General features: G+C 41.9%; 1 protein-coding gene across 6 annotated transcripts in view; it reads right to left on the reverse strand.

Moving 5' to 3' along the window:
* Positions 1 to 26,893, reverse strand: part of syt1a (synaptotagmin Ia) — a 218,432-nt gene that overhangs the window by 98,088 nt on the left and 93,451 nt on the right. For 3 of the 6 annotated variants that reach the window (XM_076875464.1, XM_004548430.5, XM_076875466.1), the window contains exon 3: positions 18,990 to 19,070. The gene's annotated coding sequence lies outside the window, so the exon portion shown is untranslated. The other 3 variants (XM_024805715.2, XM_076875465.1, XM_024805716.2) reach the window with 2 other exon arrangements.

Below are 26,893 nucleotides of genomic sequence, written 5' to 3' on the forward strand. Positions count from 1 at the left end.
CAAATCAGAGACGTCAATCGACCTCTATCTAACAAAATGGCACATAAGTGGACCGATTCATGTCCGCTGTTTTCCATCAGTGATGTGTGAGTGGATAGGGTGAAGCAGGATTAGTTGCAGAATGGTTTTATACAAATAAATGCAGACTTTAAAGCATTATCTATGCACAAAAGACTTTTAACTGATGAGACATAAGCAAGGCTCGGCACAAGCTATCTCCGTTAATGCTGAGGACCATATAATCAGGCAGCATTGTCGCTGGAGTGGGACCCTCTCCTGCATGATCATTAGGCAAATAGAGATGCAGGGTTGGAGAGCAGGCAGGTTTACTTCTCTTCATTGTACAGATTTAGAAGAAAAATGGCATGCTATATTATCTTTGCTGCTGTGTAATCATCTTTGAAACGCTCTCCCTTGAATTATTGAAATATATGTGGATGACAGTTCATGCTGCAGTAGGAGAAAAGTTGTATTAATCAAAAACCACAACAGGAAGGGCGAGACTAATAAATACTTTCCAGTTTCAAACTGCTTAAAGACAGTAACCTTGAGCAGAAAGAACAGTGCAGGATCGAGGTCAAAGCCCTAACTTTGAGAAGTTGTCTACTAAAATTATAGGGGCCATTCTCTATAATGACTGCTCCGAGGTAAACAGAATTAATCAAGATTACTGGACAGGATAGCTTGAAGGTGGCTCGCTGTAGGGAGACAGAAAGGCTGAGACTCAGCATTAGTCGTGAGCTTAGATAAATAGGTGATTTATAGGAGCCATTAATAGTGAGGGGCAGCCCACACATCTCATTACACAAGTTAGATTGTTTATAGCTGGTAAAGAAGCTGTGCCTTCACTGCTATGAAAGAAGATATTCAATCATAAGGTACACTTGATATAAAAAGGTCAAACTGACGCAAAACGCTTAAAATAATTCAAAGAGAAAATGAGGAAATCTTGCAAGTTTGGTGGGATTTCATCATCTTATGACTTGGCTTAAGGCGAACAGTCTCAAAATACCCACCCCCATGTTTGATCATGTTTATTGTATTCAGCCATCTGCAGCTGATAACCCTTGACTGAACAAGCTGTTAGTTATCCCACGAGGGAGTGTGGAGAAATAGCCACACTTGTTTAGAAATGACTTTCCTGTAAGAAGCCAGTACTGCAGGCGATCTACAAAACTGCACGGGATAAGAGGGTGAAAGTCAAAAACCTGCTCAGATTCCAGACATGATGTCTTTATTTCTTTTAATTAGATGTAGAAACAGCTTATGCGGTGACAAGGATCCCAAGGCACTATTTCTCGCATTCACTTTGTTTTCCTGGCGGTGACATTTAAGGCACAGAAAAACAACGGTAAACTTACAATCTGAGCTAAATCTTACCTGCCTGACTCTATCCTGTGGAGAAAATATACAGTGCGAGCGCTAAGCTAAGTCATCGATTAAAAAAAGAAAGAAAAAAGAGAGAGAACACCCAAGAGGGAAACGGCACTACCACGTTTGTCGCTGCCGCCGCCGTTCAGCACCAGCCCGACGCATTCCTGTGACATTTAGGGGAATTAGGTGGTGTTAGGAAAAATGACAACCGCTTTGTCTCCGTTAAAGAGCTTAGTCGAGACAGAGTTTTGTTTAGCTCTCATACGATGCTTTGAAAACACAAAGGAGGTGGCACTTGAGTGCACCACTTGTCAAGGTGAAAATTTGTTGCCATAACTCGCTGCTACAGAGTCTTTCAGTTTAGGGAAGTGACACTAGAATGAAAAGACAGACAGAGTGGCTTCATTTGTTTTTACGTGACGCTAAAATCAAACTTCAGGAAACAATAGTGAAAATGTGGATGTTTTAATGAATATCCTAAGTTAATGAAACAAACATCTGAATATTATAAGCAGGGATTCTTTTAGAAACAGTGTACATATTCAGATATCTTGGTCACTGGATTGCAAGACCTGATTTCTTGAATTTCTGTCTAATTGGACCTCGTTCAGCATCCTCCAGTCTTCCAGATGTCTCACGGCTCCTCCATAAATCTCCTTCTAAATTGTCCAGATTTTTCATGCGAATGAGGATGTGTGAGTGGGTGTTTGCCCTACTCTGACCTTCAGCTGTGGGCCAACAGTCCAGACCGATCATGCAAAGAGAAAACCAACTGCCAGCCCTGTTTGGGCTGCTGTCAGGTGTTGACAACCTGCATAAACATCGAGTGAGGAGCGTGGCTCACCTGAGGGGCAAAAGCCAGGATGAATGATCTGACGAGTCACTCAAATGAAAACAAGTTCACTTAGGCTAAATCTGTCCTATGAAGCAGGAAGTGTACGTCCACAGTGGTTCCACCAATGAGATAGAAGTGATGGGTAGTGCTGTGGGTGGGGCTAGATATTCTTATGGCTTCAAAATACACTAAACTACTCCTGTAGCTTATAAAACATTTGTGAGGTCTAGTTTTGTGTTATGCCACCTGTAATATACATTTAAAGCTACCTGGTGGGTTTCTTCCATCTGCATTAATCTTAAGGATATTTGGCAGCACATCTTGGATATTTCTCCATCCTTCCATGTGCATGCATGCAAAGCCTGAGGCAGACCATGCTACAACAAACATGACATTGATCAAATCAGACACAATATCAAGAGGAGGAACTGGGGCAGAGACAGGTTGCAAAGCAGCTTGCAGAAGTAAGAACAATCATCAGCTGATAGAGGACGATATTAAAATCAAGTCTACTGGCTTAACTTGACTTCATGGCTTCAAGGTTTTTCACAACTTTCTGTGCTTCTAACTCATTAAAACAAAGCACCAAAGGAAAATCGACATCACTGATATAACCACTGTTTATTTCACTGATCTATCATTATTGTCAGTTGTTTTCCATCGACGAGATGAGTTTCGAAGTGATCCAATCAGAAGTATTCGCCTGGTGCAGTAAGGTTAGATGTACACATTTGATCCGTCCCTGGGTAACAGTAATCTTGGACCCCTGTATTTGTGTTTGATGTCAAGGAAAATAAGATGCTTTGTAGCTATTTGCAGCTTGAACCAATAAACACAAAACAAAATGTTACAATTTATATTTAAGTCAGCTGAATTAACTTTACATTTAATCCGCCGTGATGATAAACATGATGATATTCAATCAACTAAAACTAGATTAAAAATAAAAGAATTTAGATGCTTAAACTTGAGTTGTTTTAGTCAAAGGGATATGACTGAAAGTAAATACAAATTTGCTGTAAAAATTGACCCTGGATGTAACAAGAAAGTGGAAAAAAAAGTCAAAAGATTAGGTAGCTACTTGGCTGCTTACTAATTCAAAAGGGGTGCTCAAAGCAGGCACTTGGCTGAGATGCACTTCCTGACACAACCCCAAAATGATTTGTGTCTCCTCCCACAATGGAGGCAGGGATCTTTTGCTTGTTAAAAAAATGTCTAAACAATTACACTATGGAGCCACTTCTGTCAAATAAGGTAACACAAATTAGTTTTTATACACGCGGTCCAGTGGTGCAAATGTGCACAGTCAACCCACTACAAAAAGCCCATCCTGTGTGCTTAATCCACCTATTTTATTTGAATATGCTTGTTTATCACCTTGGGACTCCTCATATTAGGTGGTGCCTCAACGTTTCTTAAAGTAGTTAACATTCAGTCTATAATATGTGTACTTTCCATAGAAAAACTTCCCTTTGTAACACTGTGAAAACTTTGACCTTCCTTCCATCCATTTTGATGTAAATCAATTGTATCCCCTGTAAAGAGAAAGCCTATTTGAGATGATTGACACAAATATGATTGGTCTATTACCCCATCAGTCATGCTATTAAGGTCTGCCATTATGAATCAGGCTTGATAGTTTGTGATTGGACACAAATGCATGTTGGGCTCATTAGATTTTACTGTCCCCAGCAGATCTGCACAGATCCAAATCAATGAACTCTGCTCTCTAAAAAGTCTACGACTGATGTGACCTTTGGGGGTCAGTGTGATCCCAACTTCCCCTTAAATCGCTCGCAATCGATTATTAACAGAGAAAGGCGAGTTTACCTGTTATTAAACAGTTTGGATCCTTACACACTTTCACTGCTTACTCACACAGCTGCAAGCATGAATTATTTAACAAGGCAAGCTATAGTGACCTGTAGATAATGTAGAGAGCTTCAGGGCTTTATGTACATTACCAAAGACAATGAATCCTGGGCATCCTAGTCTATCGTGTAATTATGCATGCAGATGCTGATTTTCCTCAAGGGGGAACATTGTGTGCCTGGCCTCTCTCTCCTGCCCCCTTAGAGATATGACAACACAAGAGGAAAAGCCCACACACACCTACAGCGACGCACAGTACACCAGAGAAGGACTGTTGCCCTCCAGGCATCTCTCAGTCAGTACACAGAAAAACTTCATTACGGTGAAACAAATGTACCCTCAGCAGCAAATCTCTTCTCTTTCACAAAGGTCTGGGCTGGATTGAATTATACAAAAAACGGACAATGCTGCTTAGTCCACCAGTGGTTCTGGATGAGACCCTTGATGTGTGTTGAAAGCCCAGACAAGCTCTAAAACTCATTTGGTCTGTAAAATGTGCTTTTGATGGTTTCCCTGAGAAACAGTGCACGGCTCGCAGAGCGGGTGTGTATTTTCTCAGAAGCGTTTTGCCATGCCTGACATGATCCTATTTTGAATGGTCCGCTGTGGTAATAAGGTCATTTGTCTTGTGCAAAGGACAGAGGATCTATAGTTGTCATACCCTGAGCTGGAGATAAATGTGAAAGGGCTAATTCTGTGCCTGTGAAAAGAATTCATGCAGTAAGCCCTTTGTTCTCTCACTAACAGCGCGAGATGAAAAAAAGAAGAAACAACTCAGTGACTGGAAATAAGAAAGGATGCAATTAAAACCACACTGGATGTCTTTCATTCACTTACTTATTAATCACGTTAATAACAATACAAATCTTTTTCAATTTTCCTATTCTAAATTATAATCAAATATAAAGTCCACGTTCTTTTGTGTATTGTGTCATCATGCCCTCTTCACATTGTCTGTTTTGTATTTGCTGTCATGATGCCGTTATGATGCTGGTTTTTCTTCGTCTCCTTCTTAAAAAATGAGGCACATTTTAGGGTAGTTTCAAAACGAACCTATTGGTCATCACTAAGGGCGTATACACACTCACACTAGGCAATCCATAGAGTGCATTTGACTCCTAAAGGCCAGCTCAACTGCTTCCCCAATTTGCGCACAAAATCCACAAGATAATTAATGTCACTGTGCTCTGCAAGAGAGCTTTTCAAAAGCTAGAGAGAGACAGCCAAGCATGAGCGAGGAAGTTAGATGGTGAGATAAAGTGACCCATGCCTAGGCCCAGATTGTTAAGTACAGTGTGAACGCAGGCCAGTAGAAGACTGGGAAGGGGAGGGAAGCAAAGTACGCTCTAAAGAACCATTACCTGATTTACAAGCTCTTTTCAGTATGACTGGATTTTATCAAAGATATCTAACTTCAGAAAGGTTAACACCTACAAAAACTACAAAATGTATAAACCCACTATGCACTTTGCTAGGTTTAAGTAAAATAAAAGTAGAACATACAATAAATCAGGGTGTGCTTTACAGTGTGGCTCCTTCATTACTGACAGTTTGCTAATATGAGAGCATCCAGGCAGCAGATCCACCTTTTGCTCTTAATGTGTTGCATTTTAACTACTATTTATTGACTATAAACACTGATTCTTCCATGAAAATCTATTCTGTATAAACTGCTAAAAAAGTTTATAAAATAATAAATAAGAAAAACGATTCCCTGCCATATGTGAACAAGGTTTGCTGTGATCGTGCAGGAAGTGTTAGTGTGTGCGTCTCCTCTCACTAGCAGGAATGTCCCACACAAAAAAAGAATCGTGCTGTGCAAGACACCAAGCTTTATGTTAAAATGGTGCGTGTTGCACCTCCGGGTGTACTCGTCCTGCTTCATCTTGTTTTAGTGATGGGATATGTGGTCGAGTACATGCTGTCCACACAAAGCACGCGACAAATGTGCTTCATCTCCTTCCACATCCTCCACTTTGAAAAGTGAAAGGCAGACGAGTCGATAACACTGTCCTTTTTACAAGTGCACGAGTTAGAAACAAAATGGGTAGTTCAGGCACTGCTTCTAATGGCTTTATGATCTACTCCGCTGCTGTAGTTATGAATAGATCCATCTGACCCTGCAGGCTGGCTCAGGTACAGAGCGTTTCTTCACGCCGCGTGTTTATCTCCAAACAGTCGAATTCCTCGGCGCGGTTTTCGTGTAATAATTTGCTTGGAATGAGTGTTTTCACAGCTATAGTGGGAATCCGATTATCATACAGGGATCACGGTCGTCATGGAAACCAAGGATGGTGCACGGTGTTAAGCCGTCCCTTACACATCCGAGAACACTGGGAATTAGTGTGAAAATTCAGCTCCCTTAAAATAAAAGATGTGACAAATTCTGTCTTTCATAATAATAAGCGCATTCTCCGGCAGCTTAGCATTTTATTTGTGTTTATAGGCTCCATGTGTGGTAGGAGCACAATGTGCACTGTCTGGAGGCATTCCTCTGCCACCGTACGTTGCCACGATTTATGCATTCAATTAAACAAAGCATGAAATGTCAGAGCAGCATGTGTAAACTTTAAATTGGCTTCAAATGTGTTGCGGATAAAGTGCTGATACAGGTTATATGCTCTTAATTTTCAGGTAACCACCTGACAGACTTGACAGTGCAATTAAAACCATTTGAAATGAGACGCTGAGACATTGAAACTTGCTGACCTGGTGCTTGATTTTGAACAAACTCAAGCTTTTTCTATCAAAATAAGGCCTGTCTAAGGCCTTGTTTTCACTCACGCCCTGTTATTTCCCTCAATCAGACTCTCTTAAGCCACATAAGAGTTTCAACAGTTGTGTCAGTTGTTCCAGAAACCTGGAGAAACAATAGCTACTAAAAAAAATAATCTTTATCTGCTTTTTGTTCTCCTGGTCATCTGCCTCCATCACCCCCATACTTAGCATCCTACATTGCCACGCCAATCCTCTGGATTCATTCATACAGTTACTTCGTTGAAATTGCCAGAAACCCAAACAAAACAAGCAATAAGAGGCTCTAATGTAAGTGTCCTGTTAATCTTCTTTCATTACACCCTTGAATCTTTTCTGTGGTCTCCCTTGTTTCCTCCTCCCTAGAAGCTCCAAATTCAGCATCCTCTGTCCAGTATATCCACTCTTCCATGCCCCAAACCATCTCAGCCTTCCCTCTCTTGCCTATCTTTGTCTCCAATTTTTGGGGGAGCCCCAGAGAAGTAGTGGTTATGTATTGAGCCTCCCAGGAGAGAGAGAGAGAGCAAAGATGAAGTAAGGCAGTGACCTAAAGATAAGCAAACATATAAAATAAATTTGTCCCACTACCCAGATGACCTTGGAGTTTTTGTGTGCTATTAACTGTAACCCATAAAGGCCGGAGCCTGACATATTTAGTCCAAATGTCAGTTTTTAAAAACTTTTCAAACATCAAAAGCTCTGAGAGACTCAAAATTGAATCAGCAGCAAAAGCAGAAAGAAGCATTCTGCCATAATTCAATCAGTGGACATTGGTTAAGTAGATAAGGCCTGGAAAGTCTGACATTTTCATTATGCCAGATGAGGCAGATGAAGGCTGAAATCTTTTTCTTTTTTTGTTTTTTGTGAGGGACATCATAAAGAGGGAGGGAGGAGGAGGAGGGGGAGCGCAGGTGGATGGAGAGGCATCCAAAAAGATGGAGACAATGCTGTGAGGAGGAGATAAATGAAGCTGGAGTGGCTTGGCCACGTCAGGAGAGGACAGCCATCTGTGAGCTCATGCTGCAAAAAAAGCTTATCTTATTACCACCTCTCCTGAACAGTGAAAACTTCTCCCCCCCACCACCACCTCTCTCTGTCTCTGTCTCTCTCTTTGTCTTCCACTTTTCATGTCCTTGCCTTCTGCATTTCTGTGACAAAACAGTGTAATAATAATCCAGTGTGGCTTGAGACTTAATTAGAGCCTGTCATAGCTTTAATTTACACTAGTTTATAAATGCAGATGGCAGTCCTGTTCATTACCCTCTCAAGACATTCCTGGTTCATAAATTGAAATTAACAGCCTTTGCCTGGAAATGATCTAGTTTGGATTTCCACACTGTGCCATCAGAGGTTTTAATTATGACTTTGGTTAAAAAAAAATCAATTATGCATGCAGCCACCCATCAGCAGTAAGGCAGAAAAATCACAACATGATGAGCGACTGAGAATGTCCGGGTCATCGTTACAGTGCGGCGCTGAGTGGTGTCGTGTGGCGCACGACCGCAACCCTGAACTCTCAACCCCGCCGACCGCCCCCGCATCTCTGCTTTGGGGTCACAAACAGTTCCCGACACACTCTCGGGTAAACACAACAACAAGCCACAATACACCCGCAACACACAACAAAAGACATGACTCCGAGCGCTGTCACCACTAATCACGCCGAGACAAAAGAGGATGCAGCTCAGATGCTGTGCGAGGGGTGTAATAATGTGTAGACAGACATGATAGGATATTTTCTGGGTGCTCGGGGACAAGAAGACAGCGCCGTTAAAAGGGATCAATGCGGGGATCAATAAAGTGGTGCGTACTGAGCATTAAAAGCAAAGAGGAGCTAGACAGTTTAAAAGCCAGATGACCTGACAAGGAAGGTCCTTGACCAGAAGAAGTGACGGGCCTCTCTTACATCCACAGAGCTGCTATCCTCTGCAGTGTTTCACTTCGGTGCTGAGCAGTTTACTTCCATTTCTGAGCAACGTTTCATGGGAGGACAGATGAAGGAAAGCTGAAATGTGTGGATATACATATATATGCATATGAATTCGCCAGGACCACTCACAGCACTGCAAGGCTAGATTCCCTCCTTAGTGCCAGTCAAGCTTACTAGAGCGTGATGGGGGCTGGATTGATTGACGGACTAAAGGGGAAAAGGCAAAGAGAGCATGCAGGAGAAAACCCGAGGTCAGACACTGTCACAGATCTGACTGGTGCATCCAAGAAAAAAGTGCCTGGAGGGCGTAATTCAGCTCACTAAAAGCTCTTAAAACTTCATCTCCAGCGTTTTCCAGCCCCAGTCCAGTCAGGGCAAACGTATTAAGAATAACGGGACTGACATTGCATTTGGTCTCCAATGACAAAGCCATTGTAAACATTGACCTCCACTTTTTCTTAAGTTGCCAGTGTCTCTGTTGTATTACTTTTTGACTGTATCACATTTTCAAAATAATTTTAAAGAATTAAAATTTATTTAAATTCTTTAAATAAATTTAAAGAATTTAAATAAATTGTAGCAATGTAGCTACAATTTAGCAATTTCCATTTAGTGGACTGACACCTTTGGACAGTAAACACAATCACAATTTGTGTTACTGTGACAGAAGAAAATTAATATTTAAACCTGTTACATACCGGTTACGCTATTAATACCTGGCAGAAATACCTTGGATTCCACTAAATAAACCACTGGTTTACCACTCTGTTCGATAATGAAGGAGAAACAGTTTTCGGACAAAAACATACAGAGAAACTGTACAATATAAACATATGTGCATTTGATTCACGCATATAAAAAACTTCAGGTTTAAACTTGTGGCCCTGACATGTATGTCTGTAGAATTATATACATATATTTGAGCCTGTACTGACGTTGATGTTGGTGTTTTAGAGCTAACTGTCCTTTTCCCCCCGAAAAGGTTTAAACAAGACCAAATATCAAGGGTAAAAGAAGCCATTTCTGCCACATGACCACAAACCAGAAACTTCAACCTTGCTGGGAGGATTTTTAGTGTGTGAATAATTTTTTTCTTTAATACAAATGCAAATATTTTATAAGTAATGCATGAGTTAACATCTCCATTTTTAGGATCTATACCCCACTACTCCTGCTGCACATTAGCCAGCAGAATTATGTTGAAAGCACAGATAAACATCACTGGTACATGCTGCTCACTGCCCCATGTCAGCCTCTGACTGATATTACAGATATTCAATACATGTAAGTAAACTGAAATGGAAACGGTGCACCACTGCATCGAATTATAAAAAGAAAGAAATAAACATATTTTTTTAGCACTAAATGAAATCCCAGTGATTTTAAATAACATGACTGAATGGTCAAGATCCATGTCTCCAAATATATACAATAACCCACATAAAGCTGAATAGAAATGCTTTAAATAGCATGCTGTGGGATGATGCAACAAAATGCAAAATACCTGAAAATGCAAAACACAGTTTGCGGCGACAGACAGTTACCAAATTATTAATATGCTTTACCCAAGTAAAACACGCTATCTTAGCCCCTGCACTCACTCCCTAAAGACATCTTGGTCCTGAGGGTGAACTCTGACTATGCCGTGACTATTGATGGGACAGTAAATTAGCGAGGAGTATTGACTGAATGTCACACTAAGGCCACCATAATCCAACAGCTCATTCTCTGCATGAACTACGCTCTCACTGTGCATTCTGGGTAATTTTTTTTCTCCTCTTGGGGGTTGATCATATCAAGAGCCAGAGTGGTTATTTATACTGACAGTTATGACACAGAGAGAGATGGAGAGGGATGTCTGCGTTTGTTGGAGAGAGAAAGGCTCGGGTTACACAATCATTAGGATACTTTTTAAATGTGTGTTTCAGTGATGATAAAAAATATATATATAATCTGTTTGACTGCTATTCGGTCCCAGGTGGTTTCAGGTAACAGACTTTAGTGTGGAGCGGTGGATTTTGTTGATCTGGCTTAAGATGTTTGCAAGCACATGTTCCTCCCAAAAATTCAGTCATGACTTTTGGCAGCAGGTGAAAGTGATGACAGATGAATAATGCATAGGCTCATTGCGCTGTAGTTAATGACCGCGATCACACATTGCCATGTCACCTCTACCTTCTCAACTCATCTGAGAGCAGGTGATATGTGTGAAAGTATTCTTGTCTAAGTTAAACATTTCACTTGTGTTTCTCTGATCCCAGAAATTCGTAATGATGTGAACTGCGTGTGTGTGTGTGATGGTGGAGGGTGCGGTAGCTCTTCAGAGGAAGTGCAAAGCCACTGATTGCATTTAGCTGCCTTTTCTGCCACTCCTCATCAAACAAATGCAAGAAAATGTGAATTTATACTCGCACAGGAGCCTCCTGCGTGAGCCACTTCTGTACTTCTCCCTGCCACAGAAAAGGAGAGGAGGAAAAAAAAACCTCTGAAAGCTTTGAAATGCATCTGCAAGCTGCTTTTATCCCTCCCTCGGCCTCGCAATCATGACCGCATGAGTCAAAATTGTGCGCATGAATACAGTGTTCATTTGCGGCGGTGTGTATTCATGCCAGTGCGCTGCAACTGCAAGCACTGCAAGACACATCTGTAATGGGATCTGTTTCCTCCATAGTGGGCCTCCTCGATGGGCCAGCTGATAGTACATTTCCAGGCGGCTATCTAAGATCAATGATGACCCTCCATTTACCACAGCCTGCTCTCCTTCAGCCCCGATGCATTAAAGGACAGAGTCGGGAGGAAATGCCAGATGTGCAGATAACCCCCTCCTGGCTTTTCTCTTTCTGTGACAGCCTTTTAACATGATAGATCCACTAATTTCTGAAAAACAGGATTGACTGGAAGGTCAAAGAGAGAAGGTGACACTGCTGACGGATGGATGGATGGATGGATGGATGGATGGATGGATGGATGGATGGATGGATGGATGGATGGATGGATGGATGGATGGATGGATGGATACTACATACATACAGGCTCGGTTTTGTCATTCTATTTTCACTGGCTTGCAGGTTAAGACTTGGATCAAAACTAATCAACATAAGCAAACTCTTCTTCCCTTTCTTCATATTCACCAGGAAGGAAGCTCATTTTTACAGACATGATAGGGAAGTCACGGTCTGCAGTGCACGGTGTAATACTTCTTATAGAGTAACAAAGCAATATACAGCCAATATGCAGCGAAATCTAAATTAAAAATGATGCAAAAACTGAAAATAAAGAAATACAAAAAAGTAGAAATAAAATAAATACAGAAATAAGAGCTATTAAGTTAAAAGCAGTGCAAGAATAAACATGAACACAATGCATAAAAGTAGATGCAATACAAATATGTCACAGAATCAACTGCATGCAGAATTTAATATAACTTAATATTAAACTGTGCCGTTTTTATACAAAAATCATTTCTTAATCACATTACAGAGTCAGACATGCTATATGTTGCTTTACTGACTAAAATACATATATGTTAAATACATAGACTATCGGGATACGCTGATGCAGCGACAAACATCACCTTTTTTGACTGATATCAGTCGATGTTAGCTACTGTGCTTGATAATCCTTTCAAAGTAAGGCTGATGAGGAGCTGAAAGACTTTAAAGCTCTTCAGTTATTTATGTACAGTGTTGGGGAGTAACGGAATACATGTACTGGCGTTAAGTATTTAGCATACAAAATATAAGTAACCGTATTCCGTTACAGTTACTGTTTAGAAAGGTGATAATTAGAATACAGTTACTTTGTTGAAATTGCCAGAAACCCAAACAAAACATGCAATAAGAGGCTCTAATGTAAGTGTCCTGTTAATGTTGGTGGCTTCAGTTACACAATGGACCGGAAGCCAGCACAACAGAGCCAGCACTGCACAGGCAGGAATGCATTTCTTACTTAGAAATTCCGACACCACTTCATTTGCGCAAAATCTGACCTTCAATCCAAATGTTTGCCAGCGACCAAGCTGCTCTCAGTGTCAAAAGACTTGACCTCCAACCTAAAGAAACATCTGGAAGTAAATTCCTTTTTAAAAGCTAACGTTAGCCTACCGCAACTACCTTGTTTTAGTTGTGGTAGCTACCAGGGTTATGTGCCACTTCATTATCTTCGATGTAGTATAGCTGTGTGATTTATTACTATTACCGAAGGTTATAGTTCATAGACAGCAGACTGTTAGACTTGATGGATAGAATTAATAACCTGCTAACTGCAAATAATCATGTGCAGTTCTGAACGTAGTCTATGAACTAACCTCAGCTAATGCCAGCTAACAATGTTAGCTCGGTGGCGAGTAGCCTTAAGTAATAGTAATCAATCACACAGCAACAGTACATTCATGTAGTTGTAAAAAGCACGACAATATATTAAGTAAATCAAAGTATTCAGAATATGTTACTCACATTGAATAACTTAATGGAATACATAACAAACTACTTTTTTGGGCCATGGAATACATTTTAAAAGTAACCTTCCCAACACTGTTTATTTATAACAGTTGTCTTCGTTTCCTTGCCATGAAAGGAGGTTAACTAAACACAAAAAAACAACACAGACAGAAAAAAAAAAGATCCGTATCAGCACTGCCTTTCGGTCAAATTAATATTTCATGCATCAGTATCAGCGGCGGCCCAAAATTTCACAAATGTGCAAAAGACCGCAGGATTTACAAAGACTTTCTATGTACATGTTCATCCTTTGGGCTTGGGCTGTTTATTTATAATTCAAAATAATCTATAAATCCTTCACATCTGTGCCCTATTTCTAATCCATTAATTCAGGCTTTTAAAAGTTTCCATCACTGATTCGAGTTCATATAAAACCACATGTTACATGTAAAAACTTTCCGTTTTCTTCTATTTACTAAAAGTAACAGTGAAAATACAGACATGTCATTTTTCTGTGTGAGCGATGGTCATAGAACTCATGGCTGTACACGCTCGCACAACGTTGCTTAAAAAGCTTCCCGACTATGACACAAAGATAGTGATGATTAACACAGCGAAGAAAAAAAATGTTTTCCCTCATTTCACATTCTGTCAAACACAAAACAAGCTCATGCTTAGTGCTTTAACTACTGAAAACCAGTGGATTGTTGCTATGCAACACTTAAATATGTTCGAGGTGCTACTCTCCCTTTACCTTTCACTAACCTGTACTCTGAGCGCTGAAAAAAAGAAAAAGAAAACTGCACTTTCTTTGTGCTGTCAGGCTTGGCCCTTTCCTCTCTGTAAATGCAGGTCTGTGGCAAATATGGAGCCTTCTGCGGAGTCAGAGATCTAGTGATAAAAAGCGGCTCCTTTTTTCCACTCAGCTCGTAGCAGACAGCATGCTGATTTACATAGTGCAGTGACAAGGACGACAGCTGCTGCCGTGTTCTGAGATGGAAAATATATCTCCGCTCCTTTCACATCACAACCCTTCCTCTTTCCCTTTCTTCACTTTAACCCCAGTTCACATCAGCTCTGTATTTATATCGCCCACTTCCTGTCATTGGTGTTTCTGTTGCTCGACACCACTGTTTCCAGGTTAACGGTGAGATTAACGGGAGAGCAGCATAATGACCCAAGCGCAGAAGAGAGGGGGGGGGGGGGCGAAAACAAATGTAAGATGCATTAAATACAGCATGAAAAGGAGGAACTGGGTTCCCAAGTGGCTTGCAGGATGTAGCAAATATGCATCAGCTTAAACTGAATGCCCTGTTTGTCACTTTGCTAATAGAAGGTTTAGAGGTGTATCAAGTGAAATGACACTATGCTTGATTTTCAAGTCACGATTTTGGCAGTTGATTATGAAAACAAGATAAAAAGATTTTTGCTCCACATTTGGCTTCATTTGGATGATTAGTTTAAAATGCCTGGGTTTATTATTAGCTTTCCCAATTAGTGAACATGACAATGATGGTTCAGAAGACAGGGTGGGAGTGGAGTGGCCGGTGCTTTGCTGTCCACTGGTGATAAAAACAGCCTTAGGTCAAAGACTGGGAGGCTTTTATTGTTTCTCTCAGGGGGAGTGTTGGTGATGGGTGCTGGCTATCGTCTGTTCTTGGAGGACATGCAGCAGTGCACATAATCAATGTCATGCTGAGCCAGTGTACATGTATCGGTGTGGGCGTGAGCACATGTGGGAGCAAAATGCACGCCCTCTGATAGGCTAAGTCCACCGGCCTCTGTGGATCAGACGATTGAGTGCACTAAGATCCCATCTAACAGAAATAACTCATTTTCATGTCTGATTTCACACCCTCTCGCTGTGTTCACTGTTATCACACAGAAGATGTAAAACACGTTTAATTAATTCACGAAACTGTGTGATTTGCATTTTGCAGCGGCAGAATATGCAGCGCTGGTTATATTCAAAATATTATTATCAATTAATGTAATTAATTTTAGATTACACAATAAATCTAACTCGAGAAGCTGTGTTTTTAAAGTGCTTTGCATGCAGGTGTGTAAAACCATGCATTAAAAATCAATAAAACGGATCGATGAAACCCTGACTGACTCATATATCACTTTTATTACAGCCGAAGCAGATTAATCAAATCACAGTGTTTTATAAAGTGAAATGAAGCATTTTGCAGTGGGAGAGGGTATTTTTCCTGTGTATTTTACACTAGGTGTTAGCCAGGAAGATCATTGTAATCATTTAAAGGAGATCCAGCAGAGAAATTAGCAACATAATCCAGCTGATTCAAATGTAGCTTTCTGTCAAATTTAGCACAATATACACTTTTTCCCCACTTTAACATAAATTTCTACTTTAAGACAACTTCTTTCTCTTTAAAAGAGTGATCAGGGAGTGCAAGGATATAAAATATCAATGGTTAATATTTAATGAATCTGTAAATATTTGTTAAAAATAGCGAATGTGATAATAAATAACGTGTTTAATATTGTATAACTGCCATGCTTTCATGAGGATAAACAGCCCACCACCTGCAGCTCCTCAAAGCCAGTGTAGCAACTTTTGGATTTGCACTGGATTTGAACCCTACTCTTCTAGGTGAAAACCCTGGAAGAGTTAAAGTTAAAAGGTGTGTCTAGAACCTGACCAATCAGTAGTCTGCCATTTACACTACAAGATCCTGAAGACGTTGAAGCTATAGGAAAAAGCAAAGTATCCTCGACTCCAAGCAAACAGTGACTTGATACTTCTGTGATTTATAGTCAGTGTGGCAAAGAATCCAACACCCCATTTGTAAGCTTTGCCAGTGTTGCAGGACTTGTAATCGTTCAGCCAAACTACCTGGTTAAGTGCTACGTACTGATGTTGATGGACTTCAGCGACAGTCGGTACTAGTTCGTTAACACAAATTAAGTCTAGTAAATACTCAAACACTGTTGTGTCTGCGCCTCGCCGACTGTTCCCCTGCAACCAAAACACTGAATCTGTCATTCCTCGCACTATATTATCTAATCACCACATGAATAATCTTTACAAACAAGGCAACGTCCTGCATAATTTCCCTGCTCTCACATTGTCAGCTTGCAGCACATCCCGTTTTTGGCCATCACTCCGAAAGCTCCATTTTTCTCTGACTATGGGATCTGTCCACAGGAGGTGGTGCTGAAATTTCACCCTGCGCACAGGACCACTGTCCATGGTTCTGAATCAGCACTGCACGGCCTGAGCGCAGAGGCACAGGCTCCCACAGAGAGAAAAAAAATAAGAATTTTGCTGGCTGGATGAACGGATGGAGCAGCTTGGACTTTGTCTCAGCTGGGACTGTCTGTAAGTGGCAAACAAGCCAGAGTCTCAGCAGGCAGGGAGCTCCACGCCCTGTTTGCTTCAGAGCTGTCACATGTGACAGCGTCATCTACAAAGAGATGGGGAGCTGGAGGTCTGAATACATCCCTTAGATAGACAGAAAAAACGATTGTGGCTAGAGCTAGGTCGGACATTGCCTGCCTCAGTAGAATATCCTAAAAAAAAACCCCAGCTGAATGTGTGACACAAAAGAAAGACAGCAGTTGCACTTTTTCGATGATCAAAAGCCTTTTCTGTTTTGTTTGGGGTTTTTTACATCCTGCCTGTGTTTTAAAATTCAGGCCGACACATTGAGGATGCAATTCCAGTGGGACGTTGTGTGAAAAGAACGGCTGATCCCTGGTCATGAGAGGCCAACCCCACTCCATCCTGTCTTTCCCTGGAGTAGAAAAGCCAGCCAATCAGAGAGGACGAGGCAATGAGTCACGGAGAGAGCAGACCGCATCCAGTGGACCGAAAGGAGCTGTCTGGCGCTCTGGGCAGCAAAAGCGGTAACGTCCATGGATGGAGCGATCCGCTCAGGTCTCCAACACACACAAACGTACAGGAGATACATGTGATTTACAGATAGATTGGGATTTTTTTCTCTAAGTTTCAATTAATTTAATGTAAAAAGTAAAAAATTTCCCTCTTCCTTACCATAGTTTATGACTCTTGCTCTCTCTTTTATGAGATTTATGAGAGAGTTTATTACTCTCAGATATTACCAGCCCTCAATAACTCACAAAGCGCCCACTGTAACGTTGCAAGGTTGTGTGAAGGTCAGCATATTGCTTACTTCCACAACTCAGGCCGAGATGTGTTAAAGCTTTGCAATACTATAGCACGGTACCTGACATTCAAGGCTAAACGGCTGTTTAAATAAACAAAAACACAGTGAATAGGCCATGTGAACGAGTGCCTGAGACGCTCATTAACTATTGATGCGAAGGGAGCTCTCGCAGTCAGATACGTAGCACACAGCACAGACACCTACGTGCAACACACACAGTTGTGAAATCACATGACAATGCCAGCGGGTGTAATATTTTCCCAAAAAAATGATTAAATTATTCTCAAAGTGAATTAATCTTATTAAATAGCTTCCATAAATTACTCATGATCTTACACATAAATCAAATGATAACAATGGAATGAATATGAGAGATGAGCAGGTTTTTCATGTCCTCTACTGGACGTACAAATCCATTTTCCAATGAGCCACAAAGGCGCTGCGGATGTGAAAAGAATTTATTGGACCTTGTAGGAGAATAAAGGATTTGGAAGGTGATGGGAAAATTTAGTAAAACCCAAATGTATTGGTTTTGAGCCTGAAAAGACTGGAGCTTTGTGCTGCCTTGTTCTAGCGCAAGACTGACAGACGGGCACTGTTTGAACCCCCACAATCTGCCAACTTTCACCTCTTTCATGTCTACTGTACCTCAGCTCGCGTGGATGGATGGGTGGAGGGAAGAATTCGAAGGAAGAGAGATCGACTAGTTCATTTCACTGGAATCTGGGATAATGAGGCCAGAGAGAGCGCGAGAGAGAGAGGAAGAGATAAGGCACGACAAAGGGGAAATGACAAACGGTGGGGTAGGCAGCACGTTGATTCGATTACAGCACAACTTCTCATTAAACGACATAGAAAGCCAGCCCTGGGTCAGGAAGCCACAATACTAAATACATAGTGGATACACCTGCTAAGAGCAGCATGTTTGTTCTCTTGGCTGTAGGGCAGTAATGGTTTCCTCTGACTGTACCGCTGCCACCCTGAGACAGCCGTTGATCTGGAGCTCGGGCTAACCCTGTGTGGGAGTCTGCTTACTCCCCCTCACCCCACCCCACTCCACCCCACCCCACCACCGTCACAACTTAAAAATGTTGAAGCACACCGAACAAACATTTTGAGCAGTACCACAAGAAAAACTGATTCCACGTGTAGAAAGTATTTACCGACCCACTATTAGAACCACAAGCACTTTCTCCAATATTAGTCTAATCTTGGAAATATGTTTTTTTTTTTTTTGTTTCCCTTTTTAGTAAATCCTGTCAATGTAAATCTGACATCCTGTCATCCATCTGTCACCCTGGATAAGCCCTTGTCAAAAAGAAACGGCACCTCCTACCCTTCCTCCTCCTCTTCTCTTCCTCTATACGACCTGACTCTTCCAATCACTATTACAGTACGGAGTCCTCAGAGCCATGTTTGCTGACACGCTCAAGCTCACACACACGCACACATCACAGGCAGCGTGTTCTCTGGATTTCAAGCGGGCATGCGGTATTTTTTAAAGCAGCACAGCAAAGCGGAGCTCCCGTGCCTTTTTGACTGTAAAAACATGCCGTCTCCATCTCCACGCTGCGATTCTCCACTGTTACCTTTTTGTGAGGGGAGAAAACAAAATAAAAGACATCTCTTACCTGGCAGCACGCTGTCTACCCTGGGTCCTCTTCACAATCCCAGGAAGGGGTTCAAGTTTGCAGCGCGAGCTCGATGTGACACTTTGAAAAGAAGGGGGAAAAAAAGGAAAACCAAAATAAGTGGCTAAAAAGCAATGTCCCCCTTTATTCTTTCACACACGACGGCTCAAGAAGCACTCACGATCATACACTTGAACACCCAGTTGACAGCTCCGGCAGGCGAGCAGCTCACTGTTCCTTCCCTCCCTCTCCCTCCCTCTCTGTTCTCTGTCCCTGACACTAGCCTCCTCTCTTCCCGCCCACCTACTCCAGCCCCCTCCCCCAGCTTCTCTCTTTTTCCATCGGTCTCCTCACTTGCTCTTCCTCTGTCAGACAAAATGCACACATCCCCTTATTCTCTCAGCTCACTATTTTTTTTTTTTACATTTCCCCTCACCCGCTCACACGCTCTGCTCCGTGAAAACAAATATCAGTCGGAGGTACTATTAGATGTGCATTTCCACATGCCATCTACAAACTTATTCTTGTTTGATGAACCATTTCAAAAGATATTTTCTCTCGGAATAAGACAAAGCCAGTCATGAAAGGCTAATAACATCAGATGGTGGGATTAATGAATAATGCTAATGAGGCGTTCATACTGTATACGATTTAGAGTCCCCACTGAGAGCCATCCCTTAATTCCCCCCCTCTCAATACTCGTTCCCCATCTTGCTGTCTCACTCCATCTATCCCTTTCTCTCTTCAGGTCTCACTAGTGTATCCGATGCTGCTCACGTCCCATTCTGCAGACAGCTAGTCAAGGGCATTCCCAGAGTAAGTGTATGCAAATGCTCTGCCTCGAGGAGCTGCCTCGTGTCCCTTCGACACTCAGCCGGACCAGATGTGGCACATGGCTCTTCCAAGGAGAGGGCAGCAGATGCAAAGGCAAAGGAGAGCCAGCAACAGCAATCTTCTCAGCAGTCGTGACCTCGCTTCAGTGGACACATTGAGGCCGGCGGCACCTGAACTGATACTCTGAAATATACGAGAACCTAGGCTGACTTCCAGCTTTAGTTTGAGGGCAAAATAAGATAGAAAAGAGCCCTACACTGACTGAAATATCTGATAATATTTCTGATTAATATAATATATGATACTAAAATGTTACGTGTTAAATGCTTTATCCATTTCCACTTTTATGGTCATTAATAATTCATTGTTTACTAAGTAGCTTGTCAAAATTACACATGTACAAGCTATGCTACATTCACTGCCCTGCCTCTTTGTCAAAGGTGTCAGTATTATGGTGGATAATGTTAGTTGAAGTGATCCTGGGACATGTTATATCAGACAAACTGTGCCAGTACATTTTATTGAATTGAGAAATGCGTGCCCCTGAAAAATCCTAAATCCTTACTCAGTATTTGGCAGTATGTTCTGGGGTGCCCCATTCTTCCATGTACATATTAACAGTAGAAAACTGACTGACTTACCCCATACACAAAACAGAGCAAGAACTGAAAAGAGTGGGGTGTAAACCAGCTAGCATGGCAGGCAATTTGACTACCCTTAATTTTAGTTATAACATATTTTTTCAGTCATGATACTTGGCCACATCCAGTGATTTGGGCTGTTATGGCATGATGTCTACAGTTTTGTCATCTTTTTCTTTTGCTTCTACACAAAAGTGGCCCATAAATGGAGCAGCCATCTCAAGTCTGTGATCCCTCTATTTCATCATATGCCATACATCCTGTCACACCAGCCCTCTGCATGTCCTCCTTCACTACATTCATTAACCTTCTCTTTGGCTCTTTTCCTTCTGCCCAGCAGCATTAAACATCTTTAGCCCAGTATATCCCTCCCTTCTCTCTTACTGTCTTCCTCCTCTCCTCTTCCTGTGTCTTCAGACTAGCACACTTTCCACCAGCACCCTCTGACCAATCTGATATGGAAATCTTACTAATGACCTCCATGCTTTTGCTGGGTTTCCTTCCTGATGCAACCCTCCCCCTGGTGCTTTGGACTGGAACTAAGAGTACACTGGCTTGTGACACTGCATTACTGTACAAGTAACATTACAACCCAGACATAAAAACCTCCTTTTCATGTGTTCACATGTGGAATCAGTGACTAAGAGTTCCACGCCTCCCTGTTATGTTCATCTGCACTTCCATCGATAATCAGCCAGGCGCTCCTCTTCTTAACGGGTCATGTGTCATCCAATCATCCTCACTCAATGAAATCCTTGAATCCCTTTAGTGTTTCCTTGTTTTGTCTACAGATTAATAATAACACACGTGAACAGTATCCATTTTCTTCTCTGCAACAGATCTGCTACATGAGCTGGGAGAGCAAAGGAAGTCTGCAGCAAACTGTAACTCTGTGAGATACAGTATGTTTCTGCAGGCTTGAACAGATGTTACATGTGTGTGCAAGTGTGTCTGTGTGTGTCTGCATATGTCTATGGAGAGACCCAGTGTGTGAATAAAGTGCACAGGCTGATAAAGCACAATGAGACACATGGCACTGCTGACAGCAGCCCACACACACACACACACACACACGCATGAGAGCTAACAGACATATAGGAGGGACAGAGGCAAAGCAAACAGGGAGTATGTGTTAATGATTACCAGCTAGCACCCTGCCTGGACTCAGGCACAGCTTCTCTGTACATAAGCTTTGGTTCACTGGTTCTGTGCGTTCTGTGTGCGTTTCTTGTATTGTGTAGCTGTGGGGGGATCGATTACTGGGTAAGGTGATGTGGCCATCGCAGATTTGCAGCTCAGCAGTCTTATGGTTCGACCCTAATGAGAAGAAAGGGAAGTACATTCATGCTGAGCTGTGCAGGCCATCCTCTATGGAGAATATCTGTTGTGTAGCTCAACCTAGTGTCCTAAACACACAGGCCAGCACTTCAGAGGCCACTCACTATCGCAGCTAGGGGCTGGAAATTGTAAACCTGAAACACGTCTATGCTTATCTCCTTGCGAACGTAAACTGGCTGGAAGTAAGATAATAGTTTTGGCCAAATAATTTCCCTGAGACAGAGAATAAACATTTGGGTAAGTTTATATAATGTGTATGCAGTATAATGAGTTGTTTTAAGATTAAAAATGCCCTAAACGGGAAAAATGCAGGCAGCTGTCAAATCACTGCAGCTTAACTGAGAGTCCGGGTCCAGATTAAGGCCCTCTGTTAATGTCACTGAGCCCCAAAGGTACAGCAAGAACCACCCAGACACTGAAAGACCAAAAAAAACTTTGATTTGTAATGTCTGCACATCATATTCTGCAGGAAAGGAAAAATATTTCCTCTACTGAATTTTACTGAAACTTTACAAGTAATGGGGGAGGCTTCTATTCAAAATCCACTAAGTTCCCTCCTTATTTAGTTTTGCTGGCACTGGTCTTGCATGTACAGCTGTGAGCTGGGAGAGCTGGTTGATTGGGTTTAACAGCGTCAGACGCCAACCTTGAGCCTGTTTTTTTCAGAATATGAGGTTGGCAAGGTGGAGTAACTAACAATTTTGTGATTCAGGAGACCGTGATTCATGTCCAATTTGGATTTCAGTTTTTTTACATTTTGTTTTGCTGCATTTTCACTTCAGCCTTCACTTGCCAGGTATATTTAAGAATCAAAAACAGGCTTTGGTTTCTGAAAGTATTGTGGCTGGGACTAAATTATACCCCCTGAAAACAGTAACCCTGCATGCTGAAAATTTATGCTTACCCATTGGGTTTAAATGTGATGCCAAGGGGCCTTTACAAGCGTCCATATGTAAGTGCTTAGGAGCGAGAAACCTATTTCAATATTTCCATGACCCGCTGCACCGCGGCACTGACGCCAAAGGACATAATGTGTTTATCTCAGGACAAAATGGCAGTGGAGCCAAGAACTGGCTCCAAACGGCCAGTCAGAATCCAGACTCAAAACTCGTACATGTAGGTTTTCAAATCATATGCAAGCCCTACACAGTTTCTGCACCATGTTCATACACAATATTAAAAATGAAATAAAACAAAAAAGTCAGGATCAGTGCTAGCCATTCACATTGAGACTTTATAATTTAGATTTTATTTAGAGGCCACCGTGGCTCAGGGGGTTGGGAATCGCATCTGTAACCGGAAGGTCGCCGGTTCGATCCCTGGGCTCTCTGTCCTGGTGTCCTTGGGCAAGACACTTTACCCTACTTGCCTACTGGTGTTGGCCAGAGGGGCCGATGGCGCGATATGGCAGCCTCGCTTCTGTCAGTCTGCCCCAGGGCAGCTGTGGCTACAACTGTAGCTTGCCTCCACCAGTGTGTGAATGAATAGTGGTATTGTAAAGCGCTTTGGGTGCCTTGAAAAGCGCTATATAAATCCAATCCATTATTATTATAAAAAAGGTCAACTCCCTCCAAGCCCAGTCTAAAACAAACATTGTGTCCTCCGCTCTCGAAGGAAACTTTCATTACCTCTGGTTTTGCACAGGTTGATGGAAGTCACCCACTTCAACATTTCAAAAGAAACGGGCAGGGAATATGAAGAGGAAAACTAAGAGTGAAAATCTTTCAGCCCAGGAACCCGTCAGTTCAACCGAGATTGAACAAGAAAGGAAAAGCGAGGAACAGAGATCAACAGTGTGAAAGAGGAAGAAGAAGGGCGAAATGGCATTTAGAAGAAAAAGGCGGTGAACAAAAAGGACAATTTCCTAAATGTCACGGGCATTTGAATGGTCACCTTTGGACACAGCAAATTACGGGTCTTATTCAAGCGCTGGATGTGAAGCAGTTAGAAGTAGCTTTTGTAACTCATCTATACAAACCTTAATCACTAATGATTTGTTCTCTCTTCCACATAGCTGCCCTCAAATTTAATTGCAACGGAACAACAATGTGATGATTAAAAGTGAATACCATAAAAAATTATTCAGTAATTCTTCATGTTTCACATTTTTGATTGATATAATTAGAAAAATTGTTCTCCCACCAAACAACTGCAACTCTAGTTGTCTAGTAACTCTAGTTTTTGGGTGAATTGTGATCCCCAGGTTATTGTTTCAGTTAGCTCAGTATCTTTGGAATAAATTAAATGCATGTAGGTATATCTGTGTATTTGTGATACATGTTTGTGGATGCATAGAGGCATTGGTACATTGCCATGATAGGAATCATGCGGTTACATTTTGGATGAAAAACAAGGTGACCGCTGGACTTTCTGCTTGCCCACAGCCATGAATTCAATTTAAAAATCATCATTGTCTGCCCTTGGCAGCATATGGTGCTTCTTCCAACTCCCAATTTAAAGTTTCATCACAGGAAACTTGCATTTCTGAACTTTATGAACTGATCATTCCTCTCTGGTCTATCGGCTCCAGTTAATCCTAATTCATCCAATCACTGCACGCACTTATGTGTCTCGTCACATTCAAAAGGACTACTTTTCTTAATTGTCCATCTTACTGATTTAACAATCACCCACCTCCTCCGCCCCAAACACCAGAGGATTCAGGATACAGGCAGAGGATCCCCTAAAGAGAGCTAAACCAGCCTCAGCCACACTGCTCAAGCAATTTGTGCCAAAAAACACTCTTAACACATCAAGTCATCGCGGCTGTTTTCTTGCATCCATATTTTTTTATTCAAAGTTGAATTTTTGGTCAAATAAAGATTAGCATCAACGGATTAGCAAACTCATGTTTGTCTGGCCTTTGATGGCCCACCTGCACTGGCTCTGCACTGCTTTACTGGAACTGCATGCAAATGGTTTGGTTCATAACCATTTAGACGGGGTTTAAATTCCCCAGAAATCAGATTTCGCTTTGCCCAAGTGAGTGAAATTTGATAAGAACAAAAGGCAGATGTCATCAAGAATCCAAAAAAAAGAATCAACAAATGATTTTCTTCTTGAAATAATCATTGAATGTAATTTGGTACTAGCATGGATTTATTGAAGTGTAGCCTAAAAAAGATCTGTGGTAAAGGATCTGAAGGCCACTGATAACAAATTTTTTCATATCTAATCTCATTTTCATGCGTACGTGGTCCATTATGCTAAGAAATGCTTAACGTTTCCCACAGTCACGATTTCTGTTCTGCACCTTCAATCACAAAAATGGCACCAGTGACTAACAATGACACCGACCTCTGCAGATATTAGACTCATTCTGAGAAACTGGCACAATCATATTTTTTTCCCCCTTTAACGCATTCAAGTTGTACTGCTTTGACCCACCCAGACTATCCAGTGCTAATTCTCTCTGCTACTGAGGCATGCATTTCCAAATGGAGTAAAGTAGCCCTAATTACAGCTGATGCGCTCATTTAATCTCTCTCTCTTTCTCTGTCTTTCTCGGATTCTCTCCCTCCGCCCATCTCTCTCCACCGCAGGCAGGAAGCTGCCACGAATCACTTACAGCTTTATCGTCGGATAAGTGGCTGTTCAAATATGAAGCTATTCAGAGAACTCCTTTCAGTACACACAGGTGCTTCCTTTCAACACCACCCGGCTTCTCTCGCTCACATGCGTGCGTCAGATACTGTACACAAACTCCCACCTACACACAGATGTACTCATGCAAACATACAGGGCACAACATTACACACAGAGCACCTGCTAGGGTCAGGAGCACATGCCAGTGTCACTGAGGCCACGCAGATGTTTGGCTGCCATTTGAAGGTACAAGAGGTCCAGAGGAAAAATGACAAACTGCTGTTATCTACAAATTTTCTATTTTTAAATGTCAACTACTGCAGTGAGTCTTAATGTTAAAGGAGCCATCTTCTTATGTTTGCAATAATTAGCCACCAATTATATACAGTGGGGCAAAAAAGTATTTAGTCAGTCACCGATTGTGCAAGTTCCTCCACCTAAAATGATGACAGAGGTCAGTAATTTGCACCAGAGGTACACTTCAACTGTGAGAGACAGAATGTGAAAAAAAAATCCATGAATCCACATGGTAGGATTTGTAAAGAATTTATTCGTAAATCAGGGTGGAAAATAAGTATTTGGTCAATAACAAAAATACAACTCAATACTTTGTAACATAACCTTTGTTGGCAATAACAGAGGTCAAACGTTTACTATAGGTCTTTACCAGGTTTGCACACACAGTAGCTGGTATTTTGGCCCATTCCTCCATGCAGATCTTCTCGAGAGCAGTGATGTTTTGGGGCTGTCGCCGAGCAACACGGACTTTCAACTCCCGCCACAGATTTTCTATGGGGTCGAGGTCTGGAGACTGGCTAGGCCACTCCAGGACTTTCAAATGCTTCTTACGGAGCCACTCCTTTGTTGCCCGGGCGGTGTGTTTTGGATCATTGTCATGTTGGAAGACCCAGCCTCGTTTCATCTTCAAAGTTCTCACTGATGGAAGGAGGTTTTGGCTCAAAATCTCACGATACATGGCCCCATTCATTCTGTCCTTAACACGGATCAGTCGTCCTGTCCCCTTGGCAGAAAAACAGCCCCATAGTATGATGTTTCCACCCCCATGCTTCACAGTAGGTATGGTGTTCTTGGGATGCAACTCAGTATTCTTCTTCCTCCAAACACGACGAGTTGAGTTTATACCAAAAAGTTCTACTTTGGTTTCATCTGACCACATGACATTCTCCCAATCCTCTGCTGTATCATCCATGTGCTCTCTGGCAAACTTCAGACGGGCCTGGACATGCACTGGCTTCAGCAGCGGAACACGTCTGGCACTGCGGGATTTGATTCCCTGCCGTTGTAGTGTGTTACTGATGGTGACCTTTGTTACTTTGGTCCCAGCTCTCTGCAGGTCATTCACCAGGTCCCCCCGTGTGGTTCTGGGATCTTTGCTCACCGTTCTCATGATCATTTTGACCCCACGGGATGAGATCTTGCGTGGAGCCCCAGATCGAGGGAGATTATCAGTGGTCTTGTATGTCTTCCATTTTCTGATGATTGCTC

Source organism: Maylandia zebra, linkage group LG17, assembly GCF_041146795.1.
Source record: "Maylandia zebra isolate NMK-2024a linkage group LG17, Mzebra_GT3a, whole genome shotgun sequence".
Classification (NCBI taxonomy): Eukaryota; Metazoa; Chordata; class Actinopteri; order Cichliformes; family Cichlidae; genus Maylandia; species Maylandia zebra.